A 17,254-nucleotide genomic window follows, 5' to 3' on the forward strand; every position below is an offset into this window, starting at 1 on the left:
GAGGAAGCTGTGAGGGCCTTCTTAATGACTGGCTTCCTGAGCTGAAACTGGAAATCAGAGCCCTCTGGTTATGGACACTGGATTTTTCATATCCCAGAGAACGGCTGTTATATGTTTTTTTTTCTCTCTGAGAAGCCAACACAAACATTTCAGGGACTCAGAAGAGTACATTGTGTCCTCCCTAATTCTCAGTGACTCCTGCTAATTTTCCTTGAGATGTAATGGAAAGAACCCTGGGAACATTATCAGGCTGGGTTCAAACTCTATTTCAGCTGCGCTTCTCCATTCTAGCTGTGCCACTCCAGGCAAATTAGTTAGTTCCTCCGCTGATAAAATAGTGTCATCACAAAGCTCAATGATAAATACTAACTTGGTCTCCACCATATGTCAGGCACTGCTCTAGCTGCTCATTCTGGATTTACCGCAACCCTGTTGGGTAGAAGCTAATATTACTACCCTTTATACTGAAGGAAACCAAAATATTTCACTCTAAAATATATTTCCTTGACATATTTCAATATGGCTATTCAGAACGGCTGGAAATACAAGAATAGCTAAAAAGCTTTCTTTTGTGGGGAAGATATGTATCTGTAGAGAAAATCTGCATGGATGCAGCCAGGCTGTCTCTGAGGCCCTCCGTTGTTCAAAAGATGAACTGAGAGTCTGACACCTTTCAAGTCCTGAAAGAAACATTCACTAGCTCTCTGAGGACTGCTACCAGTGAGGTTTCTTCTACATAACAAAACTCCCTTTGTTAGCTAAGCCTCCTCTTCTCCCCCTCCCATAACCTGTCTTTCCACTGTAACCTGATTTCCACCATAACTTATTTTGGCCATGCTCTAAGATCACAATCTTTCTGTAGCCTCAAGATGATATATAAGCCTCTGTACCCCATTAGAGGGTTGGAGTAATCATTCTGTGATTTTCCCTCAATGCACATGAATACATTTCTATGCCTTTTCTCTTATTAATCTGCCTTTTGTCAGCGGATTTTTCAGCAAACTCTCACGGGGCCAAGGGGCAGTTTTCTCTTGGCTCCTATGACACAGATGAAGAAATGAGGCACAGAGAGGGCATGCAACATTCCCAGGGTCACACAGCTATTAGCAGGTGTGAAGTTTGAACTCAGGCAAACTGGCTCCAGGCCTGACCTTTTAACCACCATCTCCCAGAAGGTCAAAGTGCCTGGGAAACATGGAGATGGAACTTTACACTTTATGTATTTTACTTTTTGAAAGGTAATGTGGTGCAATGAAAAGAACTTGGGTTTTAGAGTCAGACTAACTAAATCCTATTTAATTGCTGTGTGATCTTGGGCAAATTACATCATTTCTCTGAGTCTCAGTATCCTAAAAATGAAGTTGCAATCATAATCCATACATTAGAGGGCTGCTGGGATATGTGCACTTATAGCACCAAACCTGGCACTTGATGGGCACTCAAGTAAACATTCACTTTAATCCTCTTCCTAGGCAGGCATATGTAGAGCACTGAAATACTCTTCTATGAGTATCCTATCATGTTAAGTCTTTCTTCCTTCTAATAACTTAAAGAAAACAAACAGGACAAATAAAAGCCATCTGCTCATAGTGATAGACAGGAGACAGCCAAGAGTCCCTGGTGAAACCCCACCTTCAAGCCTAAAACAGCCTGAAGGCTGAAAAACTGGACTGCTGGTCCTGGAAGAAGCCTGCCCTTTCCCAACTGATTCCTTCAGAATAATGCCCACCTGCTCACTGGGAAGATTGGGTGGAGTCTCAGGAAGTTCGTGCCATCTGCAGGGGGAAGGAGCCTGGCCTCTCCTGTTCCTGGGTGGTGACCTGGGATTCAATCTGTGAGGCAGGAAACCTGCTAGCAGGACTCTCACTTTGCTGAGCGTTATTTTTCCTTCTTCCTTTTTGCCCAATAAATTGCATTTTCCTCACCCTTCTACGTGTCTGCGAGCCTAATGTTTCCTGGTCATGTGACAAGAGCCCGGTGTGAGCTGAACTAAGGAGAAAGTTCTGCAACAATAGTACCTCAGGGTCTCTCTGCAACTTTCCTGGGACTTTTTTCTGATGGAAGGAAAATAAGAAATAGGAAAGATGTTTAAGGAAGCACCCATCCCTGTAATAAATGATACCAAATAAGACAGAATGGGCAGCCGGAGTGATAGTCATCTTCTTAATGTAATCAACTAGTATTCTGCCAAATTCCTCTTTATTTTTTTGTCAGGTCAGACGGGTAATGTGCCAACGTCTAACAAGATTCGAGGGTGGTACATCTCACACATGCATGTGAACACCCAAGCGTCATGCTCGGGAACTATAAAGGGATCTCCAAATTCCTCTTTAGTTAACTAAACCTACTGCAAAGTTGATTTAACCTCTGAGAAACTGAAATGCTGCCTTATGATACAGCATTTTTAAAATTTTTCTCTCAAATCTCAAATGCTTTAAGACAAATCCACTTCTTTCTTTCATCTTAGGGTAATAAAATCATTATTCAAACCCTGCAAAAGCATGAATCTCATTTCCTTGCCCCCATCTCTACTGAGATATTTTACCAATTAATATTTACTATACAGAGTGGGCCTGTTTTAACATTGCACTCCAGAAAGCCTTTTACTAAACTATTTTCTTGAGAGCACGGTATCTTGCTGAAAAGACAATAACTCCCAAGATCTTTTTTCATAACCTCTATTAGAACGTAAATCACAATAGCAAATATGCACTGACAGAAGTACCCTGTAGGTTAAGTTGCTTACACCTGACTGGGAATTGCCACAAAACCCTGATCAAAATTTGTCAGGTTTGACGTAGGATTCTAAGACTTAAATTAATAAGCAATATTTTCAATATCTCCCCAGAACTCCCAAAGCTATATCTGAGACAATGATAAAAATCCATGAAATTAATTTCATCCTCAAAATCAAAGCAGCTGCATTAATAATTAACTTAATACATTTCAAAGCCATCTCAATTGTGCCTACAAATCTAGCACAGATTGAGATCAAACCTGGAACACAATTCAATTTTCCAAACTATGAATTAATGCTGATGAAGAGTGAAACTGCTGACCCAAAAATACCTATTATGTTAACCATCATTCACAGCAGCAGCAGCAGCATCCTGTCCTTTGCACAAGAAGTAGACACCTATTGACTCACTTTTTAGAAGGCTCTGTCCTTGAAATATTTTGTCAGTTAGAATGTTGAACTCGATCCAGACATCTTTACTCAATTTCAATTCTGATCAACATTTTCAAGGACTCTAGCCAGGGTTAAATGAGCAGTCTATGGCCAAGAACTAACACAAAGTTAACTGTTTTACCAGGAAATCAAACACTTTACCTTGATCCAATAAGCATCTACAGAGTTATGGTGAATCACACTGATATGGTTTAAATCTGTGTCCTCACCCCAATCTCATGTTGAAATGTAATCCCCAATGCTGAAGGTGGGGCCTGGTGGGAGGTGATTGGATCATGAGGGCAGTTTCTCATGATTTAACACCATCCCCCTTGGTGCTATCATAGCAATAATGAATTCTCATGAGATCTGGTTGTTTAAAAGTATGTGGCACCTTCCCCCTCTCTTGCTCCTACTCTGGCCATGTAAGATGTGCCTGCTTCCCGTTTGCCTCCTGCCATGATTATAAGTTTCATGAGGCCTCCTCAGAAGCAGAAGCTGCTATGCTTCCTGTACAACCTGCAGAATCATGAGCCAATTAAACCTCTTTTCTTTACAAATAACCCAGTCTCAGGTATTTCTTTATAGCAATGCAAGAATGGACTAATATAGAAAATTGGTACCAAGGAGTAGGGCATCGATATAAAGATACCTGAAAATGTGAAAGCAGCTTTGGAACTGGGTAATGGGGAGAAACTGGAAGAGTTTGGAGGCACAGAAGAAAACAGGAAGATGAGGGAAAATTTGGAACTTCCTAGAAACTTATTGAATAGTTGTGGTCAAAATGCTAATAATGATATGGACAGAGATGGCCAGGCTGATGAGGTCTCAGATGAAGATGAAGAACTTATTGGGAACTGGAGCAAAGATCACTTTTGTTATTCTTTAGCAAAGAACTTGGAGGCATTGTGCCCCAGCTCTAGGGATCTGTGGAACTTTGAACTTGAGAGTGATGATGATTTAGGGTATCTGGCAGAAGAAATTTTTAAGCAAAGTGTTCAGGAAGTAGTCTGTCTGCTTCTAACAGCCTATGCTCATATGCATGAGCAAAGAAATGACCTGAAACTGGAACTTATATTTAAAAGGGAAGGAGAGCATAAAAGTTTGGAAAATGTGCAGCCTGGCCATGTGGTAGAAAAGAAAAACCCATTTTCAGGGGAGGAATTCAAGCTGGCTGCTGAAATTTGCATAACTAAAAGGAAGGCAAAGTGCTGATAGCCAAGACAATGGGGAAAAGGCCTTGAAGGCATTTCAGAGATCTTTAAGGCGGCCCTCCCATCACAGACCCAGAAGCCTAAGAGGGAAGAATGGTTTTGTGGAACAGGCCCAGGGCCCCACTGTCCCAGGCAGCCTCCAGACACTGCTCCCTACATCCCAGCTGCTCCACCTCCACCCATGGCTCAAAGGGGCCCAGCTACAGCTCAGGGCACTGCTCCAGAGGGTGTAAGCCATAAGCCTTGGAGGCTTCCAAGTAGTGTTAAGCCTGCAGGTGCATAGAGCACAAGAGTTGAGGGTTGGCAGCCTCTGCCTAGATTTCAGAGGGTGTATGGAAAAGCCTGGATGTTGAGGCAGAGGCCTGCTGCAGGAGCACAGCCCTCATGGAGAACATCTACTAGGGCAGTGCAGAGGGGAAATGTGAGGTTGGAGACCCACACAGAGTCCCCACTGGGGCATTCCCTAGTGGGGCTGTGAGAGGAGGGCCATTGTGCTCCAGACCCAAGAAAGGTATATCAACCAGCAGCTTGTACCCTGCACCTGGAAAGGCTACAGGCACTCAACGTCAGCCTGTGTGAGCAGCTGCAGAGGCTGAAGCCTGAAAAACCACAGAGGTGGAGCTGCCCAAGACCTTGGGAGCCCACCCCTCACACCAGTGTGCCCTGGATGCGAGACATGGAGTCAAAGAATTTTATTTTGGAGCTTTAAGATTTAATGACTGCCCTGCTGGGTTTTAGACTTGCATGGGGACTGGAGCCCTTTTCTTTTGGCCAATTTCTCCCTTTTGGAATGGAAGTATTTACCCAATGCCTATAATCCCGTTGTATCTTGGAAGTAACTAACTTGCTTTTGATTTTACAGCCTCATAGGTGGAAGGGACTTGCCTTGTCTCAGATGAGATTTTGGACTTTGGACTTTTGAGTTAATGATGAAATAAGGTAAGACTTTGGGGGGACTGCTGGGAAGGCATGATCGTATTCTGCTCCTAATTCAGTCATGTAAGATGTGCGTGTTTCCCCTTTACCTTCCACCATGATTGTAAGTTTCCTGAGGCCTCCCCAGAAGCAGAAGCCACTATGCCTCCTGTATAGCCTGCAGAACTGTGAGCCCGTTAAACTTCCTTTCCTTATAAATTACCCAGTCTCAGGTATTTCTTTATAGCAATGCAAGAATGGACTAATATACACAGGAAATCAGTTTCACAACTACTACAGAGCTCTTCAAGTATAACCTAAGGATGCTGAAGAAAACTGAATGAAAGATCCACTACTTCATTATTATTTCAGAGCTGTGATTGGAACCATGTACTTAAACACCAGCTATTCATAATCACAGGATAATAGATGGTCCCTGAATTTATTCAGGGATTTAAATTTATGGCTTCATAGAATAAAAATTACACACTTCCCCTAGGAAATAAAATATTTGTCCATCCCAAGGAAAGAGAAGCATATTTTATTCAACCTTGATGAGACCAGATTTCAGTGCAGCTCAGTATGTTATGGTGGGTATATTAGTTTTTTAGGACTACCATGACAAAGTATTACGAACTTGGTGGCTTAAAACAACAGAAATGTATTCTCTTACAGTTCTAAAGTCCAGAAGCCTAAAGCGAAGGGATCAGTAGGACCATGCTTCCTATGAAAGTTCTAGAGAAGAATTCTTCCTTACCACTTATTAGCTTCTAGTGTATCTTGCAATCCTTAGAAAAGCTTGAGATATAGCACCATCACTCAAACCTCTGCCCTCATTGTATATGGCCTTCTTCCTTCTGTGTCTGTGTGTCCACTCCCCATATGAAGACACCAGTGATTGGATTTAGGGCCCACACTAATCCAGTATGACCTCATCTTAACTAGTTACAACTGCAAAGATTCTAGTTTCAAATAAGGTCACATTCTGAAACTCTGGGTGGATGTGATATTCTGTAGGGCACTATTCAACCCACTACAGTGGGCACTCTCAATCGGATATGGTGCCAAAGAGTCACAGCTCTTAGCAGATTAATCTCCTATAAGGCTTCTTGGTTCCACATAAGAGCAGGAGACTGCAAACTGTTTTCCCTCCAGGTCTTCACACTTTAGTGTAATCTGGTAGTCTACAAGCAATGCCCAATTTAGAGCAGTATACTAAACATGTGCAGTTTTTACCTTCTTTTATTTGCCAAGATATCTTAGCTCTTGACAAAAGTTAAAATTGACATAGAAAGTAGAAAAAGCAGTGATTTAAACTAAAACTCTTTTAAAATGTTGACCAAACATTAATTCACACTAGCCAAAGAGGAAGGTGATTCTAATGTTCAGCCAAATTGTTAACAACTTTAGAGCAGTGCTTTTCCAAATATGATCTCTAAACCAACAGCATAGGCATCATCTGGGAGCTCCTAAGAAATGCAGAATCTCAGCCCTCACTCCAAATCCATAGAATCAGAATCTTCATTCTAACGTTATTCTCCAGATGATTCATGTGCTCTGTTCTAAAACTCTAATGCCAAAAGTAAAAGTCTAACCCTCCCATATAATTCTATACTTTCTGGCAGGAATGGTTATTTGTTTTGCTGAGGGCTGATAGGGAATGTTAAACACATACACACTTGCACATACTGGTCCTTTGCCTTCCCACAGAGTGGCAGCAGCTTTCCAAATGAACAAGCTGTTTCCATGACACCAAATCCTTAATTTGAAGCAGATACACCAACCACCCAGGAGCGTGATAGCATGAAGCACCATTTCATATTTATTTTATTTAGGTTCTTGGTCTCAAACATCTCCTCCTTAAAAAAGAAATCTTTGAGAAGAAACACTAATATTTAAAGCAACACTTTAATTGGCAAATTTGTCCCTGTTTTTTGTCCTGTAAATAGAACACTCTGAATTATTCTGTTAAGTCCCTTTTCATGATTAATCAATCTGAGATAATATGAATGACTAGTAAATTAATTATACTACTATGAGTATACAGTCTGCCCATCTAGTGAATGTTTTCCTTTTCTCGATCACAGTTCCAGGCCATTTTATTCTTAATATATTCCTTAAATTCAACTTATTCTTTGCTGTGAACGTGTATCTTTCTGTCACTCCTCTGAACAAATAATGGAAAAATTCTCCATTTTGCAGCATCTATACTGAACAATATCCTGACATGAGAGAGGCAAACTCAGGAATGTGACTAAAAGCAATTTATTTGCATTAACAGCAGCATGGAAAGATGGTGAATCGAGTCTAGCATGTCCTGAACAAGCCTCCTTTAAATGTTTATCTCCACAGCTTTTCTAAATTAATTTACCCCACCAACAAATTTAAAGGGAAACAACAATGTGTTGAATGCCAACCAGTTAAAAATAGTCAAGTCTGTTCTGCAGGGAACAGATCAAATTCAAAAGTACAGAAAGGAGCCGTGTGCAAAGAGGGCAATTAAATAAGCACATACTTAATATGGCTCACAGTCACAAAACTGCAGGCTCAGGTGCAAATCAGCTTCACTGTCAGAAGGTTCAGGCAGGAGCTGTTAGAATTCTTCACAGCATTTTCGAGCCCGGGACACCTACCAAGCTTTCACCCACCTGCTCACACACCAGATAAAATTTGAGAAAAAGAGAGCGTTGCTTGAATGCATAATTCCCAAATGCTTAAGACAAATAAAGGTCTGAATCTGAGGGATTCACCCATTCTTTGTTCCTATGCTCCTGAGATTCAGCCATTCAGTCCCAGGATTGCAGGTTATGAATCATTGCTGTAAATCATTTTGGATTTCTAAATATATAAGGACAATTTAAGAGAAAAAACAAGGTGACATTCCTTCCACAACCTTCAAGAGCTGGCTCTGTGACAAGAATCAGCACCAGGGGAACCCAGCCACGAGAAAGAAAAGGTACCCCAGAAAAATCCCTTCTAGACGGAAGGATAACAGGAAATGGGATAAAGGAGCAGGGAATGAAGGAAGGACTGACAAAACAGAGCTGAGCTTAGAGCTCAACCAGCTGCCTTCTCTATCATGTAAATTTCTCAAGGAGTTACATGGGCTGCATTTGCTACACAGGTGTTGCAGCTGCCCTCTCATCCCATATCTCCATGAGGATGTGGCCCATGCCTATTTTGTTCATAGTTGTATCTCCAGCATTGAGTACACTGATAGGCATTAGTAGGAGCACAATGTACATATTTGATGGAATTAACTGATTAATGAATGAAACAAAAAGGTTCCCAGCAAAGTTTATCAAATACTATTTTTGTAGAATTATCATTATAATTATCATTATAAAAATGATACCTGTATTTTTCTGGGGAAGTGTGGGAAAGAACATTTTTCCATAGACAAAATAAAATCACATACTGAAATGGAAGAAAAATTTTAAATCTCATTAAAGGAAACAATTGTGCTCTCCTAATAAAATATTATACATAATATAAATGGGAACATAAGCATGAAATAAGTAAGGATTTCCTTTTTTTAGTTTGGCTCAATAATTTATCCAGCATTGATAGCCTAGCTGAACAGAAAAGCTAGGCCAGCTAAGCTACTGAGCTTTGATCAAAGTTCCTGCACAATATTTTTGCCTCTGTATTTCACAGTAACATTCAACTTCCCTTGGATCCTCAGATTCAAACATACTATGGAAGTTGATGGTGGTGATGACTAAATTTCCCTGGATGGATGAACAAAACAGGTTTATGAACCAATTTGCAGCAGCAATTAACAAGCATATGAAGAAGATACTGACTAGAATATATGAAAGAGGCTGGGAAAGTATTTTTAGCACACCAACATGCAGTAGAAATGTAGGAGGGAGTGAATCTTGGCAGTGTAAAAGGTCTAATTGTGTTGCAGATGCTCTACTATGTGAGAAATCTTAATAGCTCTTACACCATCCCAAATCCCTGACCCAGCCCCAGGCTCATTCGGCATCCAGTAACGGAATAGATGGAGCTACACTCACAGCCCCCACAGCAAGCAGATGGGAAGCAGCAGCAGGATTCTGTATGGGGGAGGTTGATGCCCAGTGCTCCCTCTAGCACTAAAATTCTATGGGAACCTGGATTGCCCAGGACACAAAAGTAGACCATAATAAAGTGTTGTGACTTTCCAATCCCTCTGTCACACCTTCCCAAAGTCAGATGTTTCTAAAGGGTACTCCACATGGGCTCTGCACTTCTCTGTTACCCTCCTGATGCAGTCTCTGTGAGAGCTCAACCATGGATGTCATCAGAGCTCAGGTCTTAGGCCCTGCTGCTCACCACATATCAGAAAAAGAGGTTACCTCCCGTCTCGGTCTGCACAGGGATGACTGTTCATAACTGCTGTCCAGGTCACACCACATGTAGCATATAGCAGCCTGACCCTATCACCTCTGGCTCACACCATTCCTGGACATGCCTACTGCCTCCCACTGCCAGCACCTGCAGCTTTCCACCTGAGGGCTTTCTCATATGAGGGCAGACAGGAAGTGCCGGGAGTTAGTTACCCCAGGAGTAGTTCTCAGCCAGAAATGATAGAATTGGAGGATAAAATCCCTAGCTTCCTTGCCCTTTGGATGGAATAACTCTGAAGGATGTTTTATATTATCTCTCAGATGCCCCTAGTAAGACTGAGCTTCACCCACAGTGGTCATCTGCTCAGTGGTGTACACTTTATTGCCATTTGTTACAAAATATACTTTTGTGTTTTATAACCCAGCCCTCATTTCCAAGCAAGGAAACACTGGAATTGCTTTTGTTCCCACACAGACAAGTACTTTAACATTACAATTTCCTATGAAAGAGGAAGTGTGGCAGGCATGTCAGAGACTGCCCATTTAACCTCAGGCCTTACCATTGTAAGCTGGCTGACTGCCAGCTGCCAGCACCTGCAGCTCTCCACCTGAGGGTTTGCTGTCGCTACCAGAGCCCACTTTGCCACCCGCAACATGCTAGAAACAGCAGGGAGTTGATACACTCAGGAGCAGCCCTCAACCTATGACTGAAAGGGATAGCTCTGAAACACTTATTCCACGCTGGCTCCCAGTATTCCTAGTGGAATCATGCTCCAGTTACCCCTGATGCTAACTGGCTTGATAACACTCCCTTCCCTTCCCCTTCTCCTTCTCCTTCCCCTTCCCCTTCTGCTTTCCCCTCCTGTCTCCTCCTGTCCTCTCCCTGTGTCCTCCCTTCCCTTCCTCTTTTCCCACCCCTCCCTCCCCTCCCTTCCCCAATTCACGTCCCCACTCTCCTGTCAGTGTTTCCTGGGATCAATTTCCAAATTAATTACAGTTGCCCCTTGCTATCCATGAGGGATTGGTTTCAGGACTTCCCCACAGATACCAAAATCCACAGATGCTCAAGTCCCTTATATAAAATAGTGTTGTTTTTCCATATAACCTATGCACATCTTCTTGTATACTTTAAATTATCTCTATATTACGTATAATACCCAATACAATGCAAATGCTATGTAAGTAGTTATACTGTCTTGTTTGGGGAATAAAGACAAGGGAAAAAATCTGTAAATATTCAGTAGAGACACAATTATCCCCTTTTTCTGAATATTTTTGATCCACAGTTGGTCAAATCTACTGCTGTGTAACCCATGGATATAGAGGGCTGACTGCACTTGTACTCGTGTCTTAGCCTCAGGGTCTGATTCTAGGGAAAGATAGTAAGATAGGGAAGAGATGCAATTCCAAATGTCTGTGACTCTAAATGTCAAATAAGCATCCAGAGAAAGACACGAACCCCTAAATCCCTAAATTTTGTTTCCTACAAAGATTAGTGTGAAGGTAAAATGAAGCCCTTGGAGTTCCAAGGCCTCAGGATTATTTACCAAAAAGTTTATCTCTAAGAACATTTCTGAGCCCAATACTGAGTTACCAAAGATTCTCATCTACTCTGGTCCTTCAGCATTTCTTTTGTATCTATTCCACAGGATATAATGAGCCTCTTAAAGGAACCTGCCTGGTCAAAATTTTTTAAAATATTTGTTTTTATTTTTGTGGGTATGTAGTTGCTATATATATATTTATGGGTTTCATGAGACGTTTTGATACAGGAATATAATATAAAATATGCAAATTATCAAGAATTGAGTATCCATTCCCTAAAGCATTTTTGCTTTGAGGTACAAACAATCCAATTACACTCTTTAAGTAACTTAAAATGTACAATTAAGTTATTATTGGCTATAGTCACCTGGTTGTGCTATCAAATAGTAGGTTTTACTCATTCTTTCTACTTTCTGTACCTGTTAACCATCCCCATCTCCTCCCAGCCCCCCACTACCTTTCTCAGGCTCTAATAACCATCCTTCTACTCTCTATTTCCATGAGTTTAATTGCTTTGATTTTTAGATCTCACAAAAAAGTGAGAATATGTGATGTTTGTCCTTCTATGCCTGGCTTATTTCACTTAACATAATGATCTCCAGTTCCATCCATGTTGTTGCAAATGATTGAATTTCATTTTTAATAGCTGGATAGTACTCCATCATGTATATGTACCACAAATTGTTTATCCATTCATCTGTTGGTAGTTGCTCAGGTTGCTTCCAAATCTTGCCTATTGTGAACAAAGCTGCAATAAACATAGAAATGTAGATACCTCTTCAATATACTGATTTCCATTCTTTTGGGTATATACCCAGCAGTGGGATACCTGGGTCATATGGTAGCACCATTTTTAGTTTTTTGAGGAATCTCCAAACTGTTCTCCATAGAAGTTGTACTTATTTACATTCCCACCAAGAGTGTACAAGGGTTCCCTTTTTTCCACATCCTCGCCAGCATTTCTTATTGCCCGTCTTTTAAATAAAAGTTATTTTAACTGAGGTGAGATGATATCTCCTTGTAGTTTTGATTTGCGTTTCTCTGATGATCAATGATATTGAGCACCTTTTCATATGCCTGTTTGCCATTTGTATGTCTTCTTTTGAGAAATGTCTATTCAAATCTTTTTCCCGTGTTTTGATTGGATTGTTAGACTTTTTTCCTACAGAGTTGTTTGAACTGCTTATATATTCTGGTTATTAATCCCTCATCACATGGGTAGTTGCAAATATTTTGTCCCATTCTGTGGGTTGTCTCTTCACTTTGTGGATTGTATCCTTTGCTGTGCAGAAGCTTTTGAATTTGATGTGATCTCATTTGTCCATTTTAGCTTTGGTTGACTGTGCTTGTGGGGTATTACTCAAGAAATTTTTGCCCAGACCAATGTCCTGGAGATTTTCCCCAATGTTTTCTTGTAGGAGCTTCATAGTTTGAGGTCTTGATTTAAGTCTTTAATCCATTTTTATTTGATTTTTATATCTGGTGGGAGAGAGAGGAGTCTAGTTTCATTCTTTTGCATATGCATATCCAGTTTTCCCAGCACCATTTATTGAAGAGACTGTCTTTTCCTCAGTGTATGCTCTCGGCACCTTTGTTGAAAATGAGTTCATTGTAGGTGCATGGATTTGTTTCTGTGTTCTCTGTTCTGTTCCATTGGTCCATGTGTCTGTTTCTATTCAATGTGTCTGTTTTTATATCAGCACTATGCTGTTTTGGTTACTGTAACTCTGTAGCATAATTTGAAGTCAGGTAATGTGATTCCTCCAGTTTTGTTCTTTTTGCATAGAATAGCTTTGGCTATTCTGGGTCTTTTGTGGTTCCATATAAATTTTAGGATTGTTTCTATTTCTGTGAAGAATGTCATGGTTATTTTGATATGGATTGCACTGAATCTGTAGATTGCTTTAGATACTATGGACATTTTAACAATGTTGATTCTTACACCCCATGAATATGAAATATTTTCCCATTTTTGGTGTCCTCTTCAATTACTTTCATCAATGTTTTCTAGTTTTCATTATAGAGATCTTTTACTTTTTTGGTTAAGTTAATTTCTAGCTATTTAATTTTATGGGTGGCTACTGTAAATGAGATTACTTTTTAATTTTTTTTTCACATTGTTCATGTTGGTGTACAGAAATGCTACTGAATTTGCATGTTGATTTTGTATCCTGCAATATTACTGAAATTGTTTATCAGTATTAATAGTTTTCTTGTGTAATATTAAGGTTTTTCCAAATATGAAATCATATCATCTACAAAAAAGGATAATTTGACTTCTTTCCAATTTGGATGCCTTTTATATGTTTCTCTCATCTGACTGCTCTAGCTAGTACTTCTAGTACTATTTTGAATAAGAGTGGTGACAGTGCACATCGTTGAGGTATTCCAGATCTTAGAGAAAAGGCTTTCAGGTTTTCGCCATTCAGGATGATACAAGCTGTGGGTCTGTCATATATTGTTTTTATTATGTTGATGCATGTTTCTTCCATCCCCGGTATTCTGAGGGTTTTTATCATGAAGGGATGTCGAATTTTATCAAGTCCTTTTTCAGCATCAATGAAAATGAGACTCTTGTTCTCTTCCCTTACTTTCTCTAAAACAAATGGAGGTTGTGTCTCTGTTCTGAGCCACTTACAGCTGGGGGTGAAGTAAGTAAGACCAGCATCCCTGTGGTCACCACCGCTATGACTGCACTGGGTCTCACCTAAAGCCAGCACAGTACTGGGTCTCACCCAAAGCCTGCTGTAACCACTCCCTGGTTGCTGCCTATGTTCGCTCTCCCTCCCCCAGCACCCAGAGAGACTCTCCACAACACGCCGCTGCTGCCGCAAGGAAGGGGAGTGGGCATCGTGATTCAGGACAATTTTTTCTATCTCCTCACTGTCTCTTTCAGTGATATGAAATTATAACCAGGTACTATGAGTGCTCTGATTTTTGGTTTTTCTGAAGATGAATTTTTCTGTATAGATAGTCGTTAAATTGGTGCCCTTGTTGGGGCGATGATCAGTGAAGCATTCTATTCCACCGTCTTGCTCCACCTCCCATCTGCCTAGTCAATCTTATAAAAGTTTTAAGTCGTGCCAAGTGCGGTGGCTCACGCCTGTAATCCCAGTACTTTCGGAGGCTGAGGCAGGCAGATCACCTGAGGTCAGAAATTCAAGACCCGTCTGACCAGCATGGAAATATCCTGTCTCTACTAAAAATACAAAATTAGCTGGGTGTGGTGGCCCATGCCTACAATCGCAGCTACTAAGGAGGCTGAGGCAGGAGAATCGCTTGAATCTGGAAGGCAGAGTTTGCGGTGAGCCAAGATCGCGCCACTGCACTCCAGCCTGGGCAACGAGAGCGAAACTCCGTCTCAAAATAAATAAATGAATAAATAAATAAATAAAATGAAAAGTTTTAAGTAGTAAGTAACATATACTTAGAAAATATTAAAACACTGTACCCATGTGTTCTTCACCTTTCAAAGTGCACTTTAACAAAGTTGTCATCTTTTATTCTTATTATGAAAGTAATAGAGGCTCATTGTAATCTGAAAAAATGTGCAAAATTAAGATCATGCTATGTAATAATATTTTAAAATAAATAAAATATTTATTTTAAATAAATACAGCTCTCAATTTGCCATAATCATTAGGGCTGGGGAATCATGAATAATATTACAAATAATATACCAAAAAAACCCATCCATCATTTTGTTTTTTCTTTAAATCTCGTCCTTCTCCTCCACTTTGATGAATCCATTTTACATGAACTGTTTTCTTAACCTAAGTAGACTGATTAAAATGTAACAACATTTTCCCTCTCTGCCCACCTTTCTAAGAACTGTTAATGAACAGTAAACTGGTCAGTCAGCAGGGTCAAAGAGCAGAGAAAAGTAACAGAGGCAAAGTTGATGGAGATGACAACTAGCTTGTTTTTTTTTTATTGTTATACTTTAAGTTTTAGGGTACATGTGCACAATGTGCAGGTTAGTTACATACGTATACATGTGCAATGCTGGTGTGCTGCACCCATCAACTCGTCATTTAACATCAGGTATATCTCCTAATGCTATCCCTCCCCACTCCCCCTACCCCACAACAGGCCTCAGTGTGTGATGTTCCCCTTCCTGTGTCCATGTGTTCTCATTGTTCAATTCCCACCTATGAGTGAGAACATGCGGTGTTTGGTTTTTTGTCCTTGCGATAGTTTGCTGAGAATGATGGTTTCCAGTTTCATCCATGTCCCTACAAAGGACATGAACTCATCATTTTTTATGGCTGCATAGTATTCCATGGTGTATATGTGCCACATTTTCTTAATCTAGTCTATCATTGTTGGACATTTGGGTTGGTTCCAAGTCTTTGCTATTGTGAATAGTGCCGCAATAAACATACGTGTGCATGTGTCTTTATAGCAGCATGATTTATAATCCTTTAGATACATACCCAGTAATGGGATGGCTGGGTCAAATGGTATTTCTAGTTCAAGATCCCTGAGGAATCGCCACACTGACTTCCACAATGGTTGAACTACTTTACAGTCCCACCAACAGTGTAAAAGTGTTCCTATTTCTCCACATCCTCTCCAGCACCTGTTGTTTCCTGACGTTTGAATGATCGCCATTCTAACTGGTGTGAGATGGTATCTCTTTGTGGTTTTGATTTGCATTTCTCTGATGGCCAGTGATGATGAGCATTTTTTCATGTGTCTTTTGGCTGCATAACTGTCTTCTTTTGAGACGTGTCTGTTCATATCCTTTGCCCACTTTTTGATGGGGCTGTTTGTTTTTTTCTTGTAGATTTTTTTCTTGTAGATTTGTTTGAGTTCATTTGTTTGAGTTCATTTTTTGAGTTCATAGCCCTTTGTCAGATGAGTAGATTGCAAAAATTTTCTCCCATTCTGTAGGTTGCCTGTTCACTCTGATGGTAGTTTCTTTTGCTGTGCAGAAGCTCTTTAGTTTAATTAGATCCCATTTGTCAATTTTGGCTTTTGTTGCCATTGCTTTTGGTGTTTTAGACATGAAGTCCTTGCCCATGCCTATGTCCCGAATGGTATTGCCTAGGTTTTCTTCTAGGGTTTTTATGGTTTCAGGTCTAACATTTAAGTCTTTAATCCATCTTGAATTAATTTGTGTATAAGGTGTAAGGAAGGGATCCAGTTTCAGCTTTCTACACATGGCTAGCCAGTTTTCCCAGCACCATTTATTAAATAGGGAATCCTTTCCCCATTGCTTGTTTTTGTCAGGTTTGTCAAAGATCAGATGGTTGTAGATATGTGGCATTATTTCTGAGGGCTCTGTTCTGTTCCATTGGTCTATATCTCTCTTTTGGTACCAGTACCATGCTGTTTTGGTTACTATAGTCTTGTAGTATAGTTTGAAGTCAGGTAGCATGATGCCTCCAGCTTTGTTCTTTGGCTTAGGACTGACTTCGCGATGTGGGCTCTTTTCTGGTTTCATATGAACTTTAAAGTAGTTTTTTCCAATTCTGTGAAGAAAGTCATTGGTAGCTTGATGGGGATGGCATTGAATCTATAAATTACCTTCAGCAGTATGGCCATTTTCACGATATTGATTCTTCCTGCCCATGAGCATGGAATGTTCTTCCATTTGTTTGTGTCCTCTTTTATTTCATTGAGCAGTGGTTTGTAGTTCTCCTTGAAGAGATCCTTCACATCCCTTGTAAGTTGGATTCCTAGGTATTTTATTCTCTTTGAAGCAATTGTGAATGGGTGTTCACTCATGATTTGGCTTTCTGTTTGTCTGTTATTGGTGTATAAGAATGCTTGTGATTTTTGCACACTGATTTTGTATCCTGAGACTTTGCCATGCAAACCAATAAACGTAATCCAACATATAAACAGAACCAACGACAAAAACCATATAATTATCTCAACAGATGCAGAAAAGGCCTTTGACAAAATTCAACAACTCTTCATGCTAAACACTCTCAATAAATTAGGTATTGGTGGGACCTAATAATAAGAGCAATCAAAATAATAAGAGCTATCTATGACAAACCCACAGCCAATATCATACTGAATGGACAAAAACTGGAAGCATTCCCTTTGAAAACTGGCACAAGACA

At 40.3% G+C, this 17,254-nt stretch overlaps 1 long non-coding RNA gene and 1 other non-coding gene across 2 annotated transcripts in view; both read right to left on the minus strand.

The window, feature by feature from the left end:
- The window catches only part of LOC129530073 (uncharacterized), a 199,087-nt gene that overhangs the window by 39,948 nt on the left and 141,885 nt on the right, over positions 1-17,254 (minus strand). The window lies entirely within an intron of this gene.
- Positions 2,214-2,316, minus strand: LOC115932569 (small nucleolar RNA U13). The gene has a single exon (XR_004068833.1). It is a non-coding gene; the product is annotated as a small nucleolar RNA U13 (small nucleolar RNA).

The sequence above is a fragment of the Gorilla gorilla genome, chromosome X, assembly GCF_029281585.2.
Source record: "Gorilla gorilla gorilla isolate KB3781 chromosome X, NHGRI_mGorGor1-v2.1_pri, whole genome shotgun sequence".
NCBI classification, from domain to species: domain Eukaryota; kingdom Metazoa; phylum Chordata; class Mammalia; order Primates; family Hominidae; genus Gorilla; species Gorilla gorilla.